Source organism: Protopterus annectens, chromosome 1.part1, assembly GCF_019279795.1.
Source record: "Protopterus annectens isolate FY-2018-M chromosome 1.part1, PAN1.0, whole genome shotgun sequence".
Lineage (NCBI taxonomy): Eukaryota > Metazoa > Chordata > Ceratodontiformes > Protopteridae > Protopterus > Protopterus annectens.
In genome coordinates this window covers 373,988,435-374,000,934 of record NC_056726.1, presented here as the reverse complement: position 1 = coordinate 374,000,934, position 12,500 = coordinate 373,988,435, and positions in this window count along the sequence as shown.

The following is a 12,500-nucleotide window of genomic DNA, read 5'->3' as shown; positions in this document are numbered from 1 at the left end:
TCACCCACACCAGCACACCTATGTTTACCGAGGTGAGGTTTGCACTACATTGGGGAAGGGGACATATACCCTGCCAGTACCATCGTCAATGACATTAAACTAGCAGACTTCTTATTTCTAAATGTGTTGTTGTGCCTATTCAGGCTTGGTGAAATTACATAGGCTACAATGTGTTCCTTGCACAGCTACATATATCCATGTGTACAGTATTCTCTGTGTATTGTATCAACACCAAAGCCTCTGTGTGTGTTATACACAAACATGTGGTGTGTACCACCCAGTACACTTACCATTGTCCACTGTAGAAAGGCTGCTAACAGCAGCCACCATGCACTCACCTGTATACACCACCCCCAGACCTATCAGTCATGTAGCACATGCAGTAAGTGTTATACAGACCTGTGACATGTGTTCACCTGTACCCAAGATATGGCATAGCCAAGGTGTTACCACAGTGCCATACCCCTTGTAGGATACAACAGCAGACCATCTTCCTGCTGAGACATGGACACCTACAACACAAATGGATTACATTACGGAGACCACAATCACTCAGTGTTAATAACAGCTATAATGCATCATGGCTGGACAGATACACTTCCTGACATGTAAGCATTAAACTTTACTGCTGACAACATGTTACACAGCAGTACATTGATACACCATAGTACTGTCATTGTGTGTATCAGAACCATATTAGCCTGTCCCTGTATCAATGTTATGGATGACAGGGATGTGGCACAGGTATCCTCATATGCACAGGGTGTGTTGTTGGTTTGCTAGAGACACCATGTGTATGAGTGAGGGGGTTTAATTACTGATATGGCCATGGTGATGTGTTGTGTGTAGGTTTGGAGTTGCACTAGCTGTGTTTGTATTGTGTGTGAATATGCATGTACACAGTTCTGCTATGTGGCTGCCCTATACAGGTGTTTGTCGGACAGCTGCAGACCATACCTGGCAGGGTGTGCAGTTCACCACCTCTGGCCATGGACATAAGAACTGTGCCTGCCAGGGATTCCACGGGCATGTCCAGGTACAAGCCATAATATGGTACTCTCCCCTGATGATGCCATATGTCCACTGGAACTAGGTCCCCTCTGGGACTGGCCAGGGCCACGTGCACTTGGCCTGCTGTGGTGTGGTATGGACAGGGCCCCCTCTACAGTCCTGGGGCTGGTACTGCCACTATGGGAGCGGCTTGGTGTCCTTGCAAGTCCATGTCGACCTCCAGCTGTTGGTGTAGCTGGCCTACATCCACATGGCTGTCACACCACTCCCACCACATGCTCGAGCATGGACACGGTTGAGGAGTCCCACCATCTCACCCCACCATCTGTTCATGACCTCTGTAAAATAATGGAGGGCACCTGCAAGATCAAAGATGTCACTAATAACTGAATGAGTAGTACTCTGTAGCCTCAGAGCCTGTGTGGTGTACCGTTCTATACATGCCTGCACCTCCATGACAACCTGAAACATGCGTCTGGTGGTACCATAAGTGGCACTTCTACCAGGGGCACGATGACCAGCAGCCCTCCAATGGGCATCCCTGTATATCTACCTATGTGATACCCCACCAGACATCCAGCTATGGCTGCTGTGTCCAGGCACATGTGCCATAGATACCACACTGTCCTGTCCCATGGTACCAGCTGCCAACTGTCCCTCTGCTATGGCCACTGGTGATGGGGTATGTATAGGTATTGTAACTGTGTGCAGGGATGGGGTGGATAACAGTGGGATGTCAAACGATGGTGCAGCTTCTGCCTCTGACAACCTTATCCCTCCTTTATCACTGTTGCTGATGTCACTCACCATCAGATATACCTTTGGACAGCTCTACAACATGTAAGCTCTCTGGCGCATGCAATAACTGCATAGAAATGTAATAGCAATACATAGTCAGGCAGGGGTTTGAAACCCCATACTGGTAAGTGTGTGATACAAACATGCTTAGCTTTTACTCACCTACCCCTTCCCGGTCTTACTTTGTCTCTGTCTGTCTCTCTCACTCCCTCTCTGGTGGATGTGGAGAAGAACACCTGCTTTGCTTAGGCAGCAGCTTGTGCTTTGTAAGTGATGTTCAGGATCGTTGGCCTGTGCACAAATTGCAGTCACACACTAGCTGATTGCTTTTAGAATAGCTGTGGTAACATTCCCATAGCCAATTGCATGGAAACACACTCCTATAACTAGGAACATCATGTGGGTGTTGGCCCTATTCATTCACTGTGAGCAGGACTTCATGTCGATGTTTGGCTAACAGCATCACAGATGGTAGTGGGATATCCCTCTAACAGCATACACTGCGGAGGCAGGCCACCAAACAGGAGGGGATGTTCCAGCCATGACTACAGAATGTAAGTCTTGCTCTTCTGCATTTGAAGTAAGGTTGGTTTAACAGAGTTTGTGTGGATATGGCTGGTCTACATGATTTAATACCTGTCATGACAGCGTTATGTGGTTGAGGAATCTCCCACCTGTAGGGCTATCTGCAGAGTGGCCAGTGTTTGGAGTCTTATGTGTGTTGTGTTACTCACAGATTACCTATCTTTAGAAGCATAATCTGAGGATTGCAATCAGTACATGGTGACAGCCATGAGAGTTACTGACTTCATATCCCTCATAGGACATATGTCACAACAAACCCTGTTGCACCAGTAAATGTATGAGGTTATCACAGCAACATGTCAATATTGGCCCTGTGTTTGTGCCTCCAGCCACAACTCCATCAACCTTTATACATATGTCATGTAGTAAGAGGTGCATATGTTCAGTACACCGTTATTTATTGACATCATGCCTGATAACAAGCCAGTGAGATAGCAGACTGCTAGACATGTTATGTATAGTAGGGGTTATATTTAAGGACAAAACCTGGACATTCTGTCATAGTGTGTACAGTAGTGAGGTCTGTGTACTCATGGTGATTGTCGACAGTGTGTGTATTGCGAATATGTACCTTGGCCTGTGTACAGACTATGGTAGATGTCATTGTTCTTGGTCCTGTTCTATCTGATGTTGCATGCTGCTCCAGTGTATGGTACCCTATCGGCTTACATGTTTGTAGGGCAAAACACACACATGTATCATACCACAGTGAGGCATCAGAATACACTGTGTATTGGCCCAATATATGTAGGGTTAGTGTGTGAGTGGCACATATGAGTATGGCGTTGATCAGACAGTCTATATACTGTAATATTAAGCATGCTTACCATATGTGGCTGTGGCTATGTTCACATTGGTTGTGGGTATGTGCTTTCACACAGGTGTCTGTTACTCTGGGCTGTGACATGCCTGTAGAGCCAGCTATATTTGCAGGTACATGTGTATTCCCTCATAAGAAATGTAGGCCAGTGTTGTGGCTGTCTGCCTGTAGTTTACACAGTGCTTTGTGACATGCCTAGCAGCTCAGTGTACTTACACAGTGTGATGTTATGTCTAGATATTTGTCAGATGTACTGCTGCCAGGCCACCATAACTGTCATGTATTTCTGACAAAGCAGTGGGATGCTGTACTGATGTATGTCACTAACTAGTGGGTAGTATATGGGTATGTGACCTCTGCTTCACTGATTATTATGTGTCAGGACAGACACGAGTGTGTGAATGCATAAACTGTGTGATACCCATTTACATGGCTGTTAACATCCACATTGTCAGGCTTGGTCCACACGTCTTACACTAAGGGGTTCTGTGTATACCTCTGGACTGACCAGAGTGTGTTAGACTGTCCACATTTATTGGTCATATTTCTGCTGTATTTCACAGGACCATTACTGTGATATCTGTGGTACTGTACTATGATGACCTTAGGATGTCTGTCAGTAACTATTGGCATACATGTTAATAGCAGATGCGACCTCCCACACACATTTCTGTTAAGACAACCTCTGTTGCAGTAGCAACAGTCTACATTTATACCTGCAATACCTACATGACATCCCATTGCACTAAAGGGTTGCAACTATTGGTGCTGAGGTATGACTCCACTCCATGTTTTGGACATATATTAAACGTGGTTTACTATTATTTGTTCGAACTGCAAAACATTTGCTGTCCAAAACAATGAATAGTAAACCCGGAAAAACAAATTCCGACCTGCCACAATGTCGACCCAAATGATCGACACATTTGAGTCGACATTGTGGCCAAAACCATCATGTGATAGCCATATAGTAGCTGATGTAAATCAGACTCTTATATGGCAAATCACGTTTTTGCAGGGGGGCAAGCCCCCCTGCACCCCCTGTGGGAGACTGCACCCCCCATACCCCCTACTAATATATTCTAACTCCAAGATTGCTCTACAGTGGGGATATGGATGAATTTCCAATCCCCACTGTACTGCAATCTCCGTGCAGCATTCACATAAGTGTGTTCGACTATCCCATCCATTTTTGTTTTGTGTGCAACATTCTGATACAGCAGTGTTGCCAACAGAATGTCATTCACACATATCATAGTAAACCGTTAAACATATATATATATATATATATATATATCTATATATATATATATATATATATATATATATATATAGTTCCATATATCTATATAGATGATTCCCCTTTAGAATCCCAAATTGCTGAAAGCTCGAAATTCATAAGCTCGAGCCCAGAATCTCGAGTTTTCAACAACTCGAAATTCTAAAGCGAACCGAAAAGACATTGCAAAAATGTCTTTACAATGTTTTTGCAGGGGGCAAGCCCCCCTGCACCCCCCACATGGGGAGCTGTGCCCCCACACCCCCCTACTTAAATATACCAACTCTGAGATCGCACTACAACGGGAATGAGGGAAATCTCCCGTTCTGCACTGTATGCAGAAGCACACAACGGGAGAATTTTCATTTCTCCGCTATAGTGCGGTCACGGAGCTGATGCATTTAAGCAGGGAGAGTGCAGCGGGACTCGGCCTCATTCATACATGTAAGTAAACATATTTTTCTTTTTTTTTGGTTATCTTCCCTTCACATATTCGAGTTACTGAAAACTCGAGATTCTGGGCTCGAACTAATGAATTTTGAGCTTTCAGTAACTCAATCTTGTGAAAGGGAACTATATAGATATATACACATATACATATCTACATACATATATGGATATATATATGTACACACATATATATATATATATATATATATATATACATACACACACACACACACACACATATATATATATATATATATATATATATATATATATATATATATATATATAGATATATATATACATACATATACATACACACACACACACACACATATATATATATATATGTCTACACATATACAGATATATATGCACATATAGACATAGATATCTACATATATATAGACATAAAATATATATGATATATATATATATATATATTTATATATATACACACACATATACATACAGAGAAATCTATATATGACCATATATATATACATACACACACATATATATATATATATATATATATATATATATATATATATATATATATATCTAGAGAAAGAGAGAGAGAGAGATGGATATAATGCAATATATATATATATATATATATATATATATATATATATATATATATATCCATATCCTTGTTATGTGTAAACATTACTATTGTGTATACCTTCCCAGATCTATCACACCATATTATCTGATATTTGTATATTTAGATATAACAACATACGTGATTCAACTGTATTATCGCTAACTAGTACTACGCCATTGCAGAAGTCCTAGCAGTTATTCAATACATTTCAGTATGTGTACTGAGAGATATATTAGAAATACATCAACTGTCTTCATAGCTGTGATGGCTTAGTGGTTAACTGTTGTGACTGTAGTGTACAAGGTTCTGGGTTCAAGACCTGCTAGGGCTGTTTATTTTGTTGCTGGGCAGAACAAGGGCTGTTGGATACAGAGTGGTTAAGGCAGTTTTGAGCAGCTTTAAGTGGGTTTGCGCAGGTTTACATGAAGCTAAGAAGTGCTAACATACGGTTAAATATACAGGCGCTTATACCATGTAGGCTTCGCTTACCAGTGCGTAAATGTGCTTAGCAGTTATATTGCAGCAATGCTGAAACCTGCTAAGCATGGCTCAGCCCTGGCAACCAGTACTCCCATTCTGGTCTGATAAAACAGCAGGGTAATGACATCTTTAATAAGTGTATTTAATGCCATGTACATAATATGCGTCTATGTGCTGTCATTACAGAAGCAAGGGGTGTGAGTCTACTGTCTGGGACATGAGTATATATGGCTTGTACAACACTCTTTTCCATTTGAATGTGTTACATACATGGGTAGTATCCCAGGTTATATGCAGTCACACTGGCATGTAGTGTATCATTATGTTACTACTGTTGATTGTGCTTTTCATAGTAAGAGTAGATTACAGATTGCAGTACTAGAACCAAACACCCCTGTATGCAAAGATGGACTCTGAGTCCTCACTGTCATGTTTCTGGTGTGTGAGCTCTGTCTCATTAAATATTTCCTACTGGATAATGATCTGACATGTGGAAAATAGCTGTAGACTACTGTGTGTATAGCACATGTCAGTGAGGGCTGCCATCATGTAGTAATGGCATACCTATCAGTGTCAGACGTCTATCTGTCAATACATTCATCCTAATGCATAGCTGGTTGACTAGCTGATGTCTGTCTGTCCTCTGTACAGATGTGCAGATGTTTGATATTCATCTTGGCAACTTACAGGCAGTCTATGCTTGACTGACACTGACATGTCTGCCCAGCTGTGTTATGAATGCAACAGTTAGGAATCCACACCCTGTATGCATCACATGCCATGGATACCTCAACTACACTACCACAGTCAACAAAACATGCTTGGGTACAGGTCTCCAAGACAGACACTGACCATGTTATGTAATACATGTTGCATACATGTTAAATGGAGCACCTCACTGGCCCTCTGCAAGAGGCACCCAGATGATTGGCTGATGCATTTCACTATCACCCAGAGGATCACCCCTGTGGTATCTGTTGATAGATGGTCTCCTGGCACATGGTGGGTGGCATGATACCACTGTACACATATCCCCTACACTTCCCATCTCTCCATGGACAATAGCCTGGTGCACACCTATGAACACCTGCACCGATGCACCCCAGTACTGACAAAAGTGCATGTGTGGATTACTGTGAATATCAGTGTCTGTGAGTTTGTGTTGACAGATGAGCGTCTGACACCTATAGTGCCATTACTACATGACACGCAGAGTCTCCCTGACACACATGTGCTATACACACATAGTTCATTTTTCACACATGTCAGATCATTATCCAACAATATTTAATATTTAAGAGCTCACACACCACAAAGAAACATGACAGACAGTTTCACCTCCATCTTTGCATACAGGGGTGTTTGGTTCTAGTACTACAATCTGTAATCTACTCTTACTATGGAAAGCACTATCTTACTATGGAAAGTCCTGTAGTTGAGAATACCCTGAGGCCCTTCACACCCATGGCACCCCTCATTGCCATAGTTAGATGTGGGTGCTGCTATACCGGACATTACATGTACCTTGTTATGCTCTTCTCCCTAAGGGCTACCTAGGCCTTGCAGTACCACCACAACACTGTTGTATAAATAGGTTTATAGGCATGGGATACCCACTGAGTTGACATGACAATGTATCACCCAACTATGCCTATGGCATGTGCATTAGATGCAAATCTCTGTAGTAGCACTCTTGGGATGGACAACGGGTTGTATTGCAGTCCTGGTCAATGTGTGATGGTGGGTATGTCAGAGTGTTACATGGGTTTCAGTGGGTACAATACCCACTGTGGGGTGTGGGTGCTGGTTATACTGTCTTTACACCATGGTACCCCCAGTACATGTCCCATGTTCCACGGTATGGGGACCACTGTCACCATCAACCATACAGGTAAGTGATAACACTATCCAGCCTAGTTATGCATGTGCTGTGTGCAACTTATTTGTAACACAATGGACACACTGACAAGGTAGTTAGCACTGATAAGCCTAGGTCCCTCAGATGTATGTATGACTGTTATGTGTTTGTCAAGGTGTATATGATGGTGTGTCACACTATGTATTGTGCATAAACAATCAGTACATCCACATTACCATACTGTACAGGCCTGAGGATGTTCTTCATGTAACATGTAACCTGGAACACACCTCATCTTAAAAGCTGTGTGGTGTGTGCAATTAAAGCCACACACATCAGTAGCACTACATAGCTAGGTATGGGTCTACTCCCAGTATTGCCAAGTAAGGAATCTACTTCCGTTTGCAGAATATACATGTCCCAGGAGGTCATCTGTCCGAGAACTGCCCGGCATATGCTAACATTTCATAGGTATAATCCTGTGGACATACATTCCATCACAACTAGTGGTAGATGTGTAAATGCCCTCTTCCCTGCTGTATAGGTGTGCAGTGATACTGGGGTTGGTATATATAGCTGAGTGAGGCTGTTGTGGACACAGCCACCATCATTGAGGTTACTGTTGAGTGTATCCCCTCGCTTAGCTGGCCATAATACTGTACAGTTCATGTTAACAGGTTAGGTAGTTGTCTATCACACTGTCTGTGGTTCTGCAGCATCTCTCACCCACACCAGCACACCTATGTTTACCGAGGTGAGATTTGCACTACATTGGGGAAGGGGACATATACCCTGCCAGTACCATCGTCAATTACATTAAACTAGCAGACTTCTTATTTCTGAATGTGTTGTTGTGCCTATTCAGGTTTGGTGGAATTACATAGGCTACAATGTGTTCCTTGCACAGCTACATATATCCATGTGTACAGTATTCTCTGTGTATTGTATCAACACCAAAGCCTTTGTGTGTGTTATACACAAACATGTGGTGTGTACCACCCAGTACACTTACCATTGTCCACTGTAGAAAGGCTGCTAACAGCAGCCACCATGCACTCACCTGTATACACCACCCCCAGACCTATCAGTCATGTGGCACATGCAGTAAGTGTTATATAGACCTGTGACATGTGTTCACCTGTACCCAAGATATGGCATAGCCAAGGTGTTACCACAGTGCCATACCCCTTGTAGGATACAACAGCAGACCATCTTCCTGCTGAGACATGGACACCTACAACACAAATGGATTACATTATGGAGACCACAATCACTCAGTGTTAATAACAGCTATAATGCATCATGGCTGGACAGCTACACTTCCTGACATGTAAGCATTAAACTTTACTGCTGACAACATGTTACACAGCAGTACATTGATACACCATAGTACTGTCATTGTGTGTATCAGAACCATATTAGCCTGTCCCTGTATCAATGTTATGGATGACAGTTGATGTGGCACAGGTATCCTCATATGCACAGGGTGTGTTGTTGGTTTGCTAGAGACACCATGTGTATGAGTGAGGGGGTTTAATTACTGATATGGCCATGGTGATGTGTTGTGTGTAGGTTTGGAGTTACACTAGCTGTGTTTGTATTGTGTGTGAATATGCATGCACACAGTTCTGCTATGTGGCTGCCCTATACAGGTGTTTGTCGGACAGCTGCAGACCATACCTGGCAGGGTGTGCAGTTCACCACCTATGGCCATGGACATAAGAACTGTGCCTGCCAGGGATTCCACGGGCATATCCAGGTACAAGCCATAATATGGTACTCTCCCCTGATGATGCCATATGTCCACTGGAACCAGGTCCCCTCTGGGACTGGCCAGGGCCATGTGCACTTGGCCTGCTGTGGTGTGGTATGGACAGGGCCCCCCTACAGTGCTGGGGCTGGTACTGCCACTATGGGAGCGGCTTGGTGTCCTTGCAAGTCCATGTTGACCTCCAGCTGTTGGTGTAGCTGGCCTATATCCACATGGCTGTCACACCACTCCCACCACATGCTTGAGCACGGACATGGTTGAGGAGTCCCACCATCTCACCCCACCATCTGTTCATGACCTCTGTAAAATAATGGAGGGCACCTGCAAGATCACAGATGTTGTCAGTAATAACTGAATGAGTAGTCCTCTGTAGCCTCAGAGACTGTGTGGTGTACCATTCTATACATGCCTGCACCTCCATGACAGCCTGAAACATGTGTCTGGTGGTACCATAAGTGGCACTTCTGCCAGGGGCACAATGACCAGCAGCCCTCCAATGAGCATCCCTGTATATCTACCTATGTGATACCCCACCAGACATCCAGCTATATCTGCTGTGTCCAGGCACATGTGCCATAGATACCACACTGTCCTGTCCCATGGTACCAGCTGCCAACTGTCCCTCTGCTATGGCCACTGATGATGGGGTATGTATAGGTATTGTGACTGTGTGCAGGGATGGTGTGGATAACAGCGGGATGTCAAACGATGGTGCAGCTTCTGCCTCTGACAACCCCGCCTGTGCCTCAACACACCTATCATCATTTTCAGTGTCTGTATGGACACCAACATCAGATTACCTGCAGGAGGGACCCTGATCCACCTCACAACCTGTGAGGGGAAAACAAGAAACACACTTTAAGACCTGTACATCATTGCTTAACAGTATACACACACACACACACACACACACACACACACACACACACACACACACACACACACACACACACTGACATTCCACCATACTACTTACCTGTCCCTGAGTTTACAGACTGTCCCTAGTTTATTCTCTTAAGTTCCCCATCCTGCATCAGTCTTGGATAATTACAATCAATAATGCCAATCACTAATGTATCATTCTTCTAATTGCCTAGAAGAGTGATCACAAAACATGACCTGTTACTCCATTACCTCTTTGACTTGATTGGAGTAATTTTTTTCAGAGACTCCCTGATGTCATACAGTGTTCACTCTGGGTTTGTCCAGACATCTTGAGCATGGCTCCCATATGTTAGGGGCTACTACAGTCACTCAATAATGTCACACACTGGAGTGTCATACGTAACTATTGTTCAATAGATGCAAGATCTGTTGCTCTATTAACTATTTATGTGGACTACAGTAATATTTGGAAACACTCTCTGGTGTTGTCTAGTAATTCCCCAATGCATCTGTAGTGCTGCATACATGGGTATTCTTTCACCTTTCTGCTGATTGCAATTGTAACAGTATCCCTGGTGTCTAATTTCCCTCCCAATGCATATTCCATGCTACAGACCTTATTATACTATCAGCTGTTCTGAGATTACATGTCAGAAAAGTATTCCTGGTGTCTCATGTGTCTGTCCATGTCCATGTACTGCACGATTTCAAAGAGAAGTTGAGAGGTATGAACAACCCCACACTCACACAAGTGCATACATGGACTCACACACACACACACACACACACACACACACACACACACACACACACACACACACACACACACACACACATCCTACATACATCAACCCCCCTCCACTGCACCAAATTGCACTTACAGACAAAATAACCCTCCCCCACACACACACTTACAGGTGAGATTGCACAAAGATATTACACACAGACCTCCCATTATCCATCTGTCAACATGCATGACATATGGCACTCAGCATGCTGTGCAGCTATAGTCAATCCCTGCTAGCAACATTATACATGTCTGTGATGCATGGGTTGTGTTAGTGCGTGATGCCCCTTCCCCTGGAACACACTGCATCCATGTACACAGTATTGCTGTGCACCTGTTTGGCACCCTGACATGTACTGTGCACCATACCTCACAGGTGTACACACCATTGCTGAATGTGTATTATTGTGTCAGTTATGTTTGCTCTGCTGCTCACAGCCCCTATGTGTTTCTCCGACACATACCTGGGATGATATGTGGATAGATGTCATTTGTGAATGCCTCATGTCTGATTTATAGATGTCATCCTCAGCGGTGCATGTATGGCCAATACTATACAACTACACTGACAACCTTCAAACCTTACCGTAGCTATGGGTAGTGTACACACCCTTATTGATATGATGCCCTCTTCCTTGATATGCCATGGGACCACATTACTGCATATGTTAACATTACATGACTTGCTATGTAACATATGACCTGTGCAATCAAATGCAGTGTCAAACAAATGTGTTAGTTGTGCAGATGTTGATTGAGATGCATACACTTTGTGGGTGCATATGTGTGCATGCCCTTATCATGATGGTTTGTTGCACCTACTATTATGTGTACTACAGCAGTCACTATTCCTGGCAGGGGTATACTGGCATGGGCCATCTGCATTTGCCAGTATTTAGTCATTCTGTCCTACAAATTTCCCCCAACCCTGCATGATTGCAAGGTCAACTCATGTGCACATCCCTTGGAGGTCACACAGTGCCGTCACTATTGCTCTGTAGTCAGGGGTATGTCTGCCACAGTTCCTGACCTTGACTGTGTGCAGATACAGCCATTTGTAGCATCCTTTGGATCTCTGCTTCAGTGCACTGTTGTGTCATGATGAGATCCCCTCCCCACCCTCAGCCTTTTTGCAGATGCTTGACAACTATGGCCTACACATGTGTGTC